Genomic DNA, 12,715 nt, shown 5'->3' with positions numbered 1-12,715 from the left:
CCCTCAATGAACGATCCCCTTATCAGTGACCCCCCAAAAAAGGATCCCCTTATCAGTGACTCTCCCAACACGTAATCCCCTTATCAGTGACCTTCAACAAAGGATCCCCTTATCAGTGACCTCCCAACAAAGAATCCCCTTATCAGTGACCCCCCCAAAAAAAGATCCCCTTACCAGTGACCCTGCAACAAAGGATCCTCTTATCAGTGAGCTCCCCAATGATCCCCTTATCAGTGACCCCCCCATGTGATCCCCTTATCCCCCCATGCTGCCAATGCACGATCCCAAGCACTGCAGCGATGCAAAACTCATTCCAGGAGGAAAGCCACCACACTGCAAACCAGCTGATTTTCGTCCACCTTTAATTCTGGCTGAGCTGTCACAGGAAGGGTCAGGCAGAATCCCCCCCACACCAGTGGGGTTTGGGGCTCTGCTGTCATTGCTCTGTGACAGGGCAGGGTTGGGGGCACATCCTGCTGTCATCCCTGCAGCCTCTGCTCTGGGGGTGCTGCACATCACCTGGGGGGTCACTGGGCATGGGGAAAGGGATTCCCACACACCCGAGCTCCAAAACTCCTTATCCCAGCTCCGGAATCGCTTTGGAACCTTTGTGGTAATGGTATGAATTTGTACCAATTTCACCGGGAGCATTATTTGGTTTCACAGTATAAAAATCTATTTCCCTGCTAGGATGCAATGGCTCCTGCTCTTCCCCTGGTATTCCATGGCCACGGGTGCCAGAGGTATCTGATACACATTGGGAATCTTCTTTTTTTTTCTCCTGCCAACTAGAAATTTCTGGTCATGAGACACTGATCAGGACATTTTCTATCAATGTGCTTCTGTGCCGAGAGCAGATCCAGCAGGGATTTGCTGTTATTTTCCCATCCCTGGGATACGGGATTTCCAGCAAAAATCAGGGAAGAAATCTCGTGCCTTCATGGGAGGACCATGAGGGTTTTATCGTCAGGACCTGCACTGGATGGGTTTGATGTTGCTGGGGAGTGAGGCTGGTGGTTCAGGAGGTGCTGGTAGCTCTGGTTTTACATCTGCAAATGACAAGGATGGGAGAAAAGAGAGGGATTTGGGATTAACCAAGGGGAAAGGTTCTGGAAGGGACAGTAAGTTCCTCTGAAAACCTCAGCTATCCTGATTGCACTTAAGCACCCAGGAATTAACTGCAGAAAGGAGCTGAACAGCTTTGCTCAAACGAGGAGTTTGATTCCTCTCCCTGATATATCCAAGTGCTTGCCTTGATCTTCCTGGAGCCTCTGCAAATTCCTGGCTCCCATTGCAGGATGGCAGCTGCTCCTTCCCTCTGCTTCTCCTTCACACACCCTTAATCAATGCATCAGTGAAGGGACACATCCCCTTTCCCTTCTCTGATCAGGATCCAGCTGTTACTTTAGGGGACAAGTGAAATTCTGGACATATTTTAGGTCCCCCTGTGCACACAATTCCCCTTCCTCCCCTCCCACACAGCTCACGGGGGCAGCGGGGAGGGAATGGCTCAGCCCCGTGCCTTCCCTGGAGTCTCCAGGGACAGCTCCGAGCTCCTGGCAGAGGCAGGAGGTGACAGGCATGGCCTGACCCTGAGGCAGCTGCCCGGGAATGTGCTCCTGCTCTGGGAATGTTTGCTCAGGAGCCAGCGGGAGTGACTCAGCCAAACCAATGCAACCAGTACGGGTGGGGCAGATCCCTGCCATGCTGAGATTCCTCTGCCTGCTGCTCAAAGCTGAGTTCACCTTGACAGGGAGCTCTGACACCTGAGCAGTGCAGTCAGGTGATTCTGGAGAATATTCCATGCCTTGGGGCAGGGACGGGAGCCAGGATGGTGCTTGCTGTACCCACCGTGCCAAACTGGGGCTGTGCTTTATCTGCAAAGCCATTGTGGTTCAGATGTGTGCTTTAAATGGGAGCAGGGAGGGCAGTGAGGGCAGATTGGGAAGCAAGGACAGGAATCTCTCGTTGCCAGCTCCGTGTATGGTGCTGTGTTTTGGTGTTTGGCAGGGTTCTGGGTTACAAACAGTGTCCCAGGGACACATAGCTCTGTGGGAGCAGGTGACATCTTCTTGTCCCCCACCCCAAAGCACATCTGTCCCCTTTTCCAAAGGCTGCTATTTGCTCCTCCCCTATGCCAGGGGCTGGAATGACATTTAACAACAAAACAAAAAACAACGGGAGAAATAAAGCAGGGGAGAAGAGAAACGTTTGCAGCTCGGTCCTGGGAGCACAGACAGGGAGTGTGGAGGTACCCCTACTCCTGGCAGAGCCCAGGTGAGCCCTGCCCCACCCCGTCCCAGCAGGCTTGGGATAATGTGGGTCAATGTCCCTGTCCCCTGAGCCCACACTTACTCTGGTGCTGGCTCTGGGACATGTGGGTGTCCCTGTCCCCTGAGCCCACACTTACTATGATGCTGGCTCTGGGACATGTGGGTGTCCCTGTCCCCTGAGCCCACACTTACTCTGGTGCTGGCTTTGGGACATGTGGGTGTCCCTGTCCCCTGAGCCCACACTTACTCTGGTGCTGGCTTTGGGACATGTGGGTGTCCCTGTCCCCTGAGCCCACACTTACTCTGGTGCCGGCTTTGGGACATGTGGGTGTCCCTGTCCCCTGAGCCCACACTTACTCTGGTGCTGGCTCTGGGACATGTGGGTGTCCCTGTCCCCTGAGCCCACACTTACTCTGGTGCTGGCTCTGGGACATGTGGGTGTCCCTGTCCCCTGAGCCCACACTTACTCTGGTGCTGGCTCTGGGACATGTGGGTGTCCCTGTCCCCTGAGCCCACACTTACTCTGGTGCTGGCTCTGGGACATGTGGGTGTCTCTGTCTCCTGAGCCCACACTTACTCTGGTGCTGGCTCTGGGGCGCTGCCTGCGCCGGGCAGGGCGGTGGCTCGCGGGGCTCCCGGCTGCTCAGGCTCCTCATCTTCCTGGCCACATAGCGGCAGGCTGTGGGGACAGGGGACACCTTTGCAGCACTGGGAAACAGCAGCCCCCCAACCCAGCCTCCCCAGCCAGCCCAGAGCGGGGCCCGCGGGACCCCAGCACAGCGAGGGAGGGACTGGATTTACTGGGATAAACGGGACTTCTTTCTGTGCCTGCCGTCCTGGCTGTGTTCCCAACCCCTCCAGGACCAGCCTGGCTCCCCCCACCAGCGAAGGCCGTGAAAAACGCAGAGTATTTCCCCTCTAAGCTCTCTCCTCAAACCAGAGGTTTCCTTACCGTTGATTATTACTCAAACCATTTTCTCGTGGGCTCAGCAAACGCGTCCTTCGCCCGGCTGTGCCCCTCTGCTCTCGCAGGCAGCTCCGCAGTGCTGACTCAACAGCTCGGCTTCCTCCTTCCCCCGCGCTGCCGGCTCCCTCCCACGGGTGCTGCTCCCGGAACGCCCGCTCGGTCACAAGCGGGGATGGGCTCAGCCTGGCGCTGCCCCCGGGATCCCTGCCCGGGAATTCACAGAATTCACACAATCACTGGGTTGGAAGAGACCTTCAAGATCATCGAGTCCAACCCAGCCCCAGCCCCTCACCTAAACCCTGGCACCCAGTGCCACATCCAGGCTTGTTTTAAACACACCCAGGGATGGTGACTGCACCACCTCCCCGGGCAGCCATTCCAGAACTTTATCACCCTTTCTGTGAAAAACTTTTTCCCCAATATCCAACCTAAATTTCCCTTGGTGCAGCTTGAGACTGTGTCCTCTGGTTCTGTCAGTGCTGCCTGGAGAAAGAGACCAGCCCCTGCCCCTCCCGGGAAGTTTAAAGCACTCAGTGCTGGCTCAGGGCAGCTGCTCCGAGGTTTGAGGGAAGGAAAATTAAAGGTGACCTGGCCTCGGCTGGAGGGGTTGCTGCTGTTGCTTTTGTGGCTGTTGGAGAAGCTGGGTTTGGGATGTAGGAGGTGAACCTTGTGCTGTGATCCCAAACTGAGCTGGAGAGGGTCCCTGCAGTGAGCACTGAGCTTGTCTGGGGCAGGAGTGAGGAAAGGAACCTTCCCTCTCCTTTGGTGCTGCTCTCTCAACACTGCAGAGACAGTTTTAGGGTCGCAGGATGGTTTGAGTTGGAAGGGACCTTAAAGATCATCCAGTTTCAACCCCTCTGCCATGGGCAGGAACACCTCCACTGTCCTTCTGTCTCTTAGGGACACCTGCCACTGTCCTTCTGTCCCCTAATCAGACCTTCAAGCCCTCTGATACCCATTGTATGGGGGGGTGGAATGTAGGGGTGATAATCCCTAACAGACAAAATGTAGGGAGAGGATTGTCCTTGGTTTTCCCAGGGTGTTTACCCCATTCCACCTGCAGAGCACTGATTTAGTCCTGACTAAAGCCAGCTACTGAAGAAATGCAGCTTGTATGCGTCCTTTGTCAGACTTTGCTGCTGATTGTGCTTTTCTGTGCTCCCTAATCCCTGTCAGGTGAATTCTGAAAGCTCCTGCTTCCCTCTCTGGCCAGGGCAATGTGCTTCCCTTCCTGTCTCTGCACCAAACACACACTGACCAGGCAGGTCGGACTTTGTTTTCCACGGCCTTGCACTTTGTGGTTTGTGTCAGGCTGCTCGAGCCCATGGTTTCTGTGGAGCAGCGCCCAGAGCACCAGGACTTTGGAAAAAGCAGGGCAGTTTTCCCAGTACTGATGTGAAACCAGAGTTTTACTGACAGACTCCCCATCCTTTTGATTCTACTGCAGATGTGCAAAAATCTCTAAAAAATTAGTTGTCACATTAATCCATGTGCTGCAAACAACCTGTCATCCATTCCAATTCCTACTGCCCCTGTGTGAGCCTGGTTGGAGATGGGGCTGGAGTGCAGGAATTGCCTCTGACAGTGGAATATTCCCAGTCAGGGAGACCCCACAGCCTCCCTGGGCTCTGCTCAGGGCTGGCACTGCCCAGGGCAGGAGCTCTGCCTCCTGGGCAGGGAATTGCTGGGCTCAGGCCCTGCCCGGGGCTCTGGGGCCATCGCTGGGCCTGGAGCAGAGCCTGGACCTGCTCTGCCCTCTGCACACAGGGACAGACTGGGACAGACAGACAGGGACACACAGGGACAGACAGGGACACACAGGGACAGGCTGGGACATCCAGGGATAGACTGGGACACACAGGGACACACAGGGACACCCAGGGACAGACTGGGACAGACTGGGACAGACAGACAGGGATACACAGGGACACACAGGACACCCAGGGCTGAGGCCCCTCTCACTGGGGCTCCTCTCCAGGCTGAGCAGCCCCAGCTTCCTCAGCCTTTCCTGGGCATGGAGATGCTCCAGGCCCTTGCTCATCTCTGCTGGTCCCATTCCAGGAGCTCCTTGTCCCTGCTGTGCTGAGGAGCCCAAGTGGACACAGCACTCCAGATGTGGCCTCTGTTGAAACCTGCAAGATCCGTAGGTGTTAAAAAATATCAAGAAAAAAAACCCCAAACCCTGAGCAGGACCCTCCTGACCTCTCCTCTGCACCTCCCCACCTCCAGTCCCTCTGGAGGACCCATTGTTCCAATTCCCAGATAAGCTCAGCAGGACAAGGGGGATGACTGAACCCTGTGAGGGTGCCTGGAGGAATGCAGTGCTCCTCTGAGGTTTGGCTTCCCCAGACTCCACACCCCGTGTGTGGGTGCTCTCCAGACACATCCCTCTAGATGGTGCTAAGATAAAGAGAAAAGGTGGGTGGTGAGAGGCCTGGGAGGACAGGCTGCCCCTCTGGGCACTGCCCGAGGTCTCCTGGGAGAGGAGATCATCTCCCTCTCCATTTTCCACCACTCCTGCAGGCGCTCGTTGCGTCTATTGGCAGCAAACACATCCCAGATTCTTCTTCCACTTCCAATTTCCCTTGCTGGTATGTAAGACTCCACAAATCCATCGTGACTTTAATCAGTGCATCTGCTCCTATCCATGCACGAGACCAGACAAGTGGGTTTTTAATGGCAAAAATCAATCTTGGCTGTTTTTCTCTCTTCCACCAGGTTTTACTGAGCAGCACAACTCATCAGCTGAGTCCTCTTCTCTCTCATGCATCATTAACCAGAAACTTCACCAAATTCAAGCATAGATAATGTATGATTCATTGATGTGGGCAGTCAAGAGAGAATCCAGCCTGGCTGCCAGAGAACAGCAAGGATCATGAGGATTAGTGTGAAGGGAAGTCTTTTAGATCCATGGCTGAGCAGATTTCACTTTGGAGTCCCACATGGGCAGTAAATGAGCTGTTGAAAGAGAGCTGCTGTTAGAAGAGACTTTAAAAAGGAAATAGCCCTGTTCAGGTCTGTTGTTTTTTTGTGTTTTTTTTTTTTTTTTTTCCATTAAATATAAAATGTGGAGAATGACTCTTTGAAGCTCTGAAGCAGGAGAACGGAGCTCCTCTCCCCATGCCTCTGCAGAGGGAGATGATTTCCTGCACCCTGATGGCCCCAGGGCACAGCCTGCAGTGGTGGGAATGGCTGTGGCACCATGGCAGGAATCTCCTTGGCACCAGCAGGGCTGGAATTGAGGAGCCTCCAGCTGCCCTCCAGGTGTGTGAGCACAGTCCAGCCTCCAGGTGGGTTTTGGTGCCAGTCCTGTTGCACAGCCCAGCCTCCAGGTGGGTTTTGGTGTCAGTCCAGCCTCCAGGTGGATTTTGGTGTCAGTCCAGCCTCCAGGTGGGTTTTGGTGCCAGTCCAGCCTCCAGGTGGGTTTTGGTGCCAGTCCAGCCTCCAGGTGGATTTTGGTGTCAGTCCAGCCTCCAGGTGGGTTTTGGTGCCAGTCCAGCCTCCAGGTGGATTTTGGTGTCAGTCCAGCCTCCAGGTGGGTTTTGGTGCCAGTCCAGCCTCCAGGTGGGTTTTGGTGCCAGTCCAGCCTCCAGGTGGATTTTGGTGTCAGTCCAGCCTCCAGGTGGGTTTTGGTGTCAGTCCAGCCTCCAGGTGGATTTTGGTGTCAGTCCAGCCTCCAGGTGGGTTTTGGTGCCAGTCCTGTTGCTGTGCACTCAGCCCTGGCAGCTGCCCCGCTGTCCCCACTTCCCTCACCCACAAACAGAGGCTGTGACACGTTTTAATTACTCCTCCATCTAGATGGGTTGGCTTGAGCTTTGTATGTGGTTTCTACTGATACACTGGAGAAGGATTCCTTTTGCCAAATTTTCTTTCCAAGAATGGCTCAGCTCCATTTGTGATGAACCCATAAACTGGATTAAGAGCTCAGGGACAGATTTTCTAGCATTTGAAACCCATAATCTGGGCTGGGTTTCCAGAACAGCTCAGTCCCCTTGTAAGCAGCAAATTACAGCCAGAAGTGCTCAGCACTTTGTGGTTTGTGTCAGGCTGCTCAAGGCCATGGTTTCTGTGGAGCAGCACCCAGAGCTCCAAGATTTTGGAAAAAGCAGGGCAGTTCTCCCATTGCTGATGTAAAACCAGAATTTTGCTGAGAAAGAGACTCCCCAGCCTCTTGATTCTACTGCAGATGTGCAAAAATCTCTAAAAAATTAGTTGTCACATTAATCCATGTGCTGCAAACAACCTGTCATCCATTCCAGTTCCTACTGCCCATGAGCACAGAATGTCACCTGAAGTTCCTGAGGGACCTCATCTCCAGCCACCAACCGGCCTGATGCCATTTCAGACCCTCTCCATGACCTGTGGGTTCTGCACAGGCCTGAATTAATCCAGAGCTGTTCCAAGGAGCGTGGTGGAGCTAAATCATAGACTGACAATTTTGGGTTGGAAGGGACCTTAAAGCCCATCCAGTGCCACCCCCTGCCATGGCAGGGACACCTCCCACTGTCCCAGGCTGCCCCAAGTCCTGTCCAGCCTGGCCTTGGGCACTTCCAATGATCCAGGGGAAGCCCCAGCTTCTCTAGGCACCCTGTGCCAGGGCCTCCCCACCCTCACAGGGAAGAATTTCTTTCTAAAATCCAACCTAGCCCTGCTCTCTGTCATTTTAAAACCATTTTCCCTTGTGCCATCACTCCAGACCCCCTTCCAACGCCCCTCTCCAGCTCCCTTAGAGCCCTTTAAGAGAAATGCCCCAAATTTTCCCAGTTTGTTGGTGGATTTTACCCTCAGCACTGCTACACCTGCCCTTCTCCCAGAACTCCAGCTTAGCTCCATGGTGAACCTTTCATGAAACACCAGCTTGCTTAAGAGGGAATAAACCAGGGCAAGTGCATTTGGGGATCTGATGCAGTTCAGAAGAAAGCCCAGTGATCCCCACAACGCATCCTGCGGAGGCCTGGCATGAGGGGCAGAGGGGTCTCAGTGCCCAGGAACCCCTTGCAATGGCAATCCATGACTGTGGATGACAAGACATGGAAAAGGATTGTTTTGGGAGCCAAAGCTGGTGCTGTGCTTTTCCGGATGCTTTGTTCTTGGCATGGACGGTGGGGAATTTCTGTTGAATCAAAAAATTCCTCAGCTGCTTGTGGCTCTTGTCACCTTGGTGGCCTCTTTGTGCCACCAGCCCAGCCTGGCTCTTCCTCTCCAGTCCTTAGAAACAAGATATTTCTGAGTAATCCATCCCAACATTCACTAATCGAGGAGAGATGAAGGTGACTCTGAGCTTTTTATGGCAAGATCCCCACAATCCTTTCCCTTCCCCAGCCCTTGGCAAGGTGGCATCCTTGAGAGGGAAGAGAGACACCAACACAGCTCAGAGCAGCCAGCCACAACATGGAAAATGCCCAGCCCAGTGAAGTTTCAGGAGGAGGGGCAGACGTGGCAGAGCCCTGGGGTGAGCCAGCAGATTGGTTTGTCCCCTGTGGGGCACGGGCAGGCGTTGACAGTGATGCCAGCCAGGTTTGGCACATGCCTAGGCACCTGGGTCAAGACAGGAGCTCCCTCAGGGTGTATTCCATCCCTGCTGCTTGCCAATCTTTCCAGTGGTGTGTGAGCCAATCATTCCCATGCCATGTGAGCCATCTCCCTGCCCGGCCTCCCTGCCGCTGCCATCCTTGGCAGGGCACCTCCAGCAATTACTGGCACCCTGGAAAGGAAGAGTATTTTTGGGATTATTTGCCTGCAGAACACTGGATAAAAAATTCCAGGGCCCTGCAGCTCCCCTGGAGGGACCTCCTCTCCTCCCAGAAATGAGGGAACAAACAGCTCAGAGCTTCAAGGACTTGTGTGTGTGTGTTCTTCAGCAGCCTGTGCCATATAGGGTGGCCATAAAAACCCAGGCAAACCAGGTCTTACAAGGAAAACCCAAAAACCCAGGCCTACATGGAAAACAGTGCCCAAAACCCTAATAAATTGGGATATTTCACCTTGCTTCTTGTCCCCACAACCAGATGGATGTCAGAAAGAATTTATGTGGCACAGTTTAGTCTTGAGAAGGGTCACTTGGGTGTCCCTTGCCATTGCACCATCCGAGGGCTCATGCACAGAGTGTTCTTTGGATGTTCCTGACCAGCCCTGCTCCACTTCCCTCTGGGTGACCAGCTCGTCACTGCCCTTCCTCTGGCCCCCTTCCACTGTCTGCAAGGAAGTTTTGGGGTGCCTGGTAGCCCTTGGAGCCTTTGACCCTTTAAATACCAGAGTATTCAATGCCAGAGTATTTGATGCTTTTTAAAATAAATAGATAAATAAAGAAATAAATGTATTACAGACAGCCTTTATTTTTAGTTTATTCCTGCCTCGTTGTTGGGCACATGGGGAGAATGAAGCATGGGTTTTTCTCTCAGAAAACGGAAACAATAAGGGTGTTTAATACTGTAGCTTTCCCCATGTTTCCTTTTCTTCTTTTAGTTCAGATGAATGCAGAACCCCCTTTTCTGGCATTTCTCTTAACCCTTTATCTACATCTCACAACTTGACATTTGTCACTAAATCTTTGTGCCACTCTTGGATGGCATTTACCCTGATATCCTCATTTCTAGGTGTTGTATTCTCATTCTGATTTTCTGAAAGTCCTCTTTTGCCACTCTGCTGCTTCTTCCTAACACTTTCTATTTTTATGAATGGGGAGGTTTTGCTGCTGAACCTTTCTTTTCTTTTACAAGCTGCCCACTCTCCTGCTTCTCTCTGATTTCTTCTGGTTTCAAGTTTCAGTCTGTTCATGTAATGAACAGAAACTAAAACTGACTGTTCACATGATCTGAAACAATTCAAAAGCCCAAATTTGTCTGTAAAAGATGTGGTTGTGTTTTCACTCGGCGTGGGCACCAGTGCAATCACACCAGTACAAACCAGTGGCCAGGCTGGATTTAGTGGGACATGAGACAGAGAGGCAGCTGGCAAGAAATTCCCTCTGGCTCAGGCTGCTCTGTTGAAATAGTTATTAATTACATGAAATTGTAATAGCTATTAAACAGTTATTAATTACATGAAATTGTGTTTAATTCCTCACCTCAGTGAAACCATTGCTTTGGGATTGGTTTGGGACATGGTTAATCAGGGAAATTTTAAGGTTTGAGCTGTGCCTTACAGAGCCCAGCTTGTCTGGAGCCACAGGGAATTCTGTGCCAAAGGATTTATTAGGGGCAGGGTGGACCAGGGCTGTGCTTGGCTGCTGCTACCTTTATTTCAGGAAAAAAAGTCTTTCCTTACTATTAAAAAGTGAAGATTGCCTGGTGTACCTCATGTTTTGGGCACAGCTTGAGGATTGATGCATCAGCTCCAGGGTGTGTTTTACTTAAAGCTCTTCCTCATGGTAGGAGATTTCTAGAAAGCCTCAAGAATAATTTCTTGAAGGAAAAAATAACCCAGTAGTTTTCATACTGCTGGGGAATTTTTCTCTAGGTGACGTTTAGGTGAAAATTTGAAGGAGAAGTTGTAGGACTTGGTGGTTTTCATTCAGATTTTCTTCTGTGCCTTGAAAAGGGATGGAACAAAAGGTTGTTCCTCAGCCAGGGCAGTGTTTATACCCCTGTTAGAGACAGAAATAAATGTGATTAACTCCAGGGGAGCTACATCAGCATGCAGCCACTGCTGCTGTGGTCTGGCAGCCTTGGGAGCAAATTAAATCAGAACTCTTGGTGCTAACTTAGGTGGGGCTGAGGGTTTTAAGGCAGACCAGGGATTTAGCTGTTAATATTAATGGAACATTTATAGAGAAATTTCTCTGGGCTGCTTTGTAAAGCAGCCCAGGGTGGCCTCAGGCCAGGCTGTTGGCTGCACACACCTGAGGTGACTTTTACTCCTGGTGGTTTTAAGTCTCTGGCATCAGCTGCCCTGAGTTTAATATGGTTAGCCTGGATTTACAGCATTGTAAGTGGGCCTGAAATCAAGTTTGCTGTGCCTATTAGAGGGTGAAATTGATGTCTTTGCAAAGAGCCCAGGCAGCCAAAACTTCTGCAATGCTGAAATCTCAGTGTGGGATTTGAGAACCACCCGACAGATTTGCAGTGGGACTCGTGGTGTGAGTTGTGAAGCTTGGAAAACCCCCAAAAAAGGCCTGAGCCACCCCTCCAAGGCAAACTGATTTCATCAGCCAGGGGAGGTCACAGAATCCAGAACAGCCTGCGGTGGAAGGGTCTCCAGAAGCAGGGAATGTGGGGTAAGAGCTGTGTGGGAGTCACCCCTGGAAGGGGCAGGTGATGTCTCCTCCTGTGCCCTGGGCAGCTGGTGATGCACAGACCCCTGGGGCCACCCTGCCATCCCCCTGGATCCAGGGAGCCTCCTGAGGGTCCATCCCTCCCTGTCACTGCTCACTCTCCCCTGGCAGACAGGCCAGCTGTGAAGGTGTGACAATTGTCCGGGATGTTTCCGAAGCAGGACCAGGTCAGGTGCCCGGGGTGGAGCAGGAGGCACCAGCTCTGCTCCAGGCTCTGCACTCCTGTGCTCTTCACTCCTCATTTTCCCACCTCCTGCTCAGCCCAGGCACTCCCCCCCATTTCAGGGGCTGCCCCTTGTGCTGTTTGTCACACATGACTCCTGCGGGGATCAGAGCCACTTCCATGGCCCTGACCTCTGAAACCTGGCACAGCAAGAGGGGGTGACCCAGGAGCTGCTGTTGGAGACAAACCCACCCCAAAGCCCCTTTTTGGGGCAGGGGGAGCTCTGGGGAAGGGCTGGTGCTGTGCAGGGTTGGTCCAGATGTGCTGGCAGCTGGCAGGGAGGGGTGTGAGGTGTGGAGGTTTCCCAGATGTGCAGCTGGTTTGGAGGATGCTGCTGGCTGGATCCCTGTGCAGATTTTTCCTCGGTTGCCAGCTGGCTGCACCTTTGTTTACTCTGCTTGGGAAAAGGAAAACAAATCCTCCGAGCAGCCCCTGTTGTGGGAATACTTTTATTATTTTATTTTTGTAGTCTTTAGCTCTAGTAAGGTATTTTATGTAACACAGCAAGAATAAATTTGTTTAGACAATGATAAATGCTGTGGGAATAGAGGCCTTTTGGGAAAAAAAACCCTGGAATTTGGTGATTCTCTTGTAGCCATTGACCTGACATTTCTATTAAGGCAGCCCTGGGAGAGAGGCTGGATGGGATGCATCCCACAGCACATCCCAGCTCTCCCATCTCACCCCAGGGCATGTGGCACTGTCCTGGGACCCCAAGCCTGCAGTGGGACCCCAAATACTGGGGGTTTTGGGGTGCTGGTGCTGCTCCCTGTGCAGCCCTGCCACCCTCCCTGTGCTCTGGATTTTGCCAGGGATAATGATCTGGGCAGGATTTGGGTGGGTGATAGGAAGAGGACTCAGCTGGGTGTTAAATAGCTGAGGTGGTTGGGCCGTTATAATTTTTTTTCTAAAGAGAGATCTCAAAAATGGTTAATTTCAGTTTTCTAACTCAGAAACAAAGATGCATTGATTGCAGGAAA

The 12,715-nt window shown here is 52.4% G+C and overlaps 1 long non-coding RNA gene across 1 annotated transcript; it reads right to left on the bottom strand.

The window, feature by feature from the left end:
- Positions 1 to 349: 349 nt before the first annotated feature.
- On the bottom strand, positions 350 to 4,803 carry LOC137486308 (uncharacterized). The gene is made up of 4 exons (XR_011005676.1): positions 4,147 to 4,803; positions 3,226 to 4,097; positions 2,851 to 2,952; positions 350 to 1,049 (listed from the first exon to the last, which is right to left on the bottom strand). It is a non-coding gene; the product is annotated as an uncharacterized lncRNA (long non-coding RNA).
- Positions 4,804 to 12,715: the final 7,912 nt, after the last annotated feature.

The sequence above is a fragment of the Anomalospiza imberbis genome, chromosome 21, assembly GCF_031753505.1.
Source record: "Anomalospiza imberbis isolate Cuckoo-Finch-1a 21T00152 chromosome 21, ASM3175350v1, whole genome shotgun sequence".
Classification (NCBI taxonomy): Eukaryota; Metazoa; Chordata; class Aves; order Passeriformes; family Viduidae; genus Anomalospiza; species Anomalospiza imberbis.
Note: the sequence above shows the minus strand (reverse complement) of the source record. Positions and strands in the feature narration are given on the sequence as shown.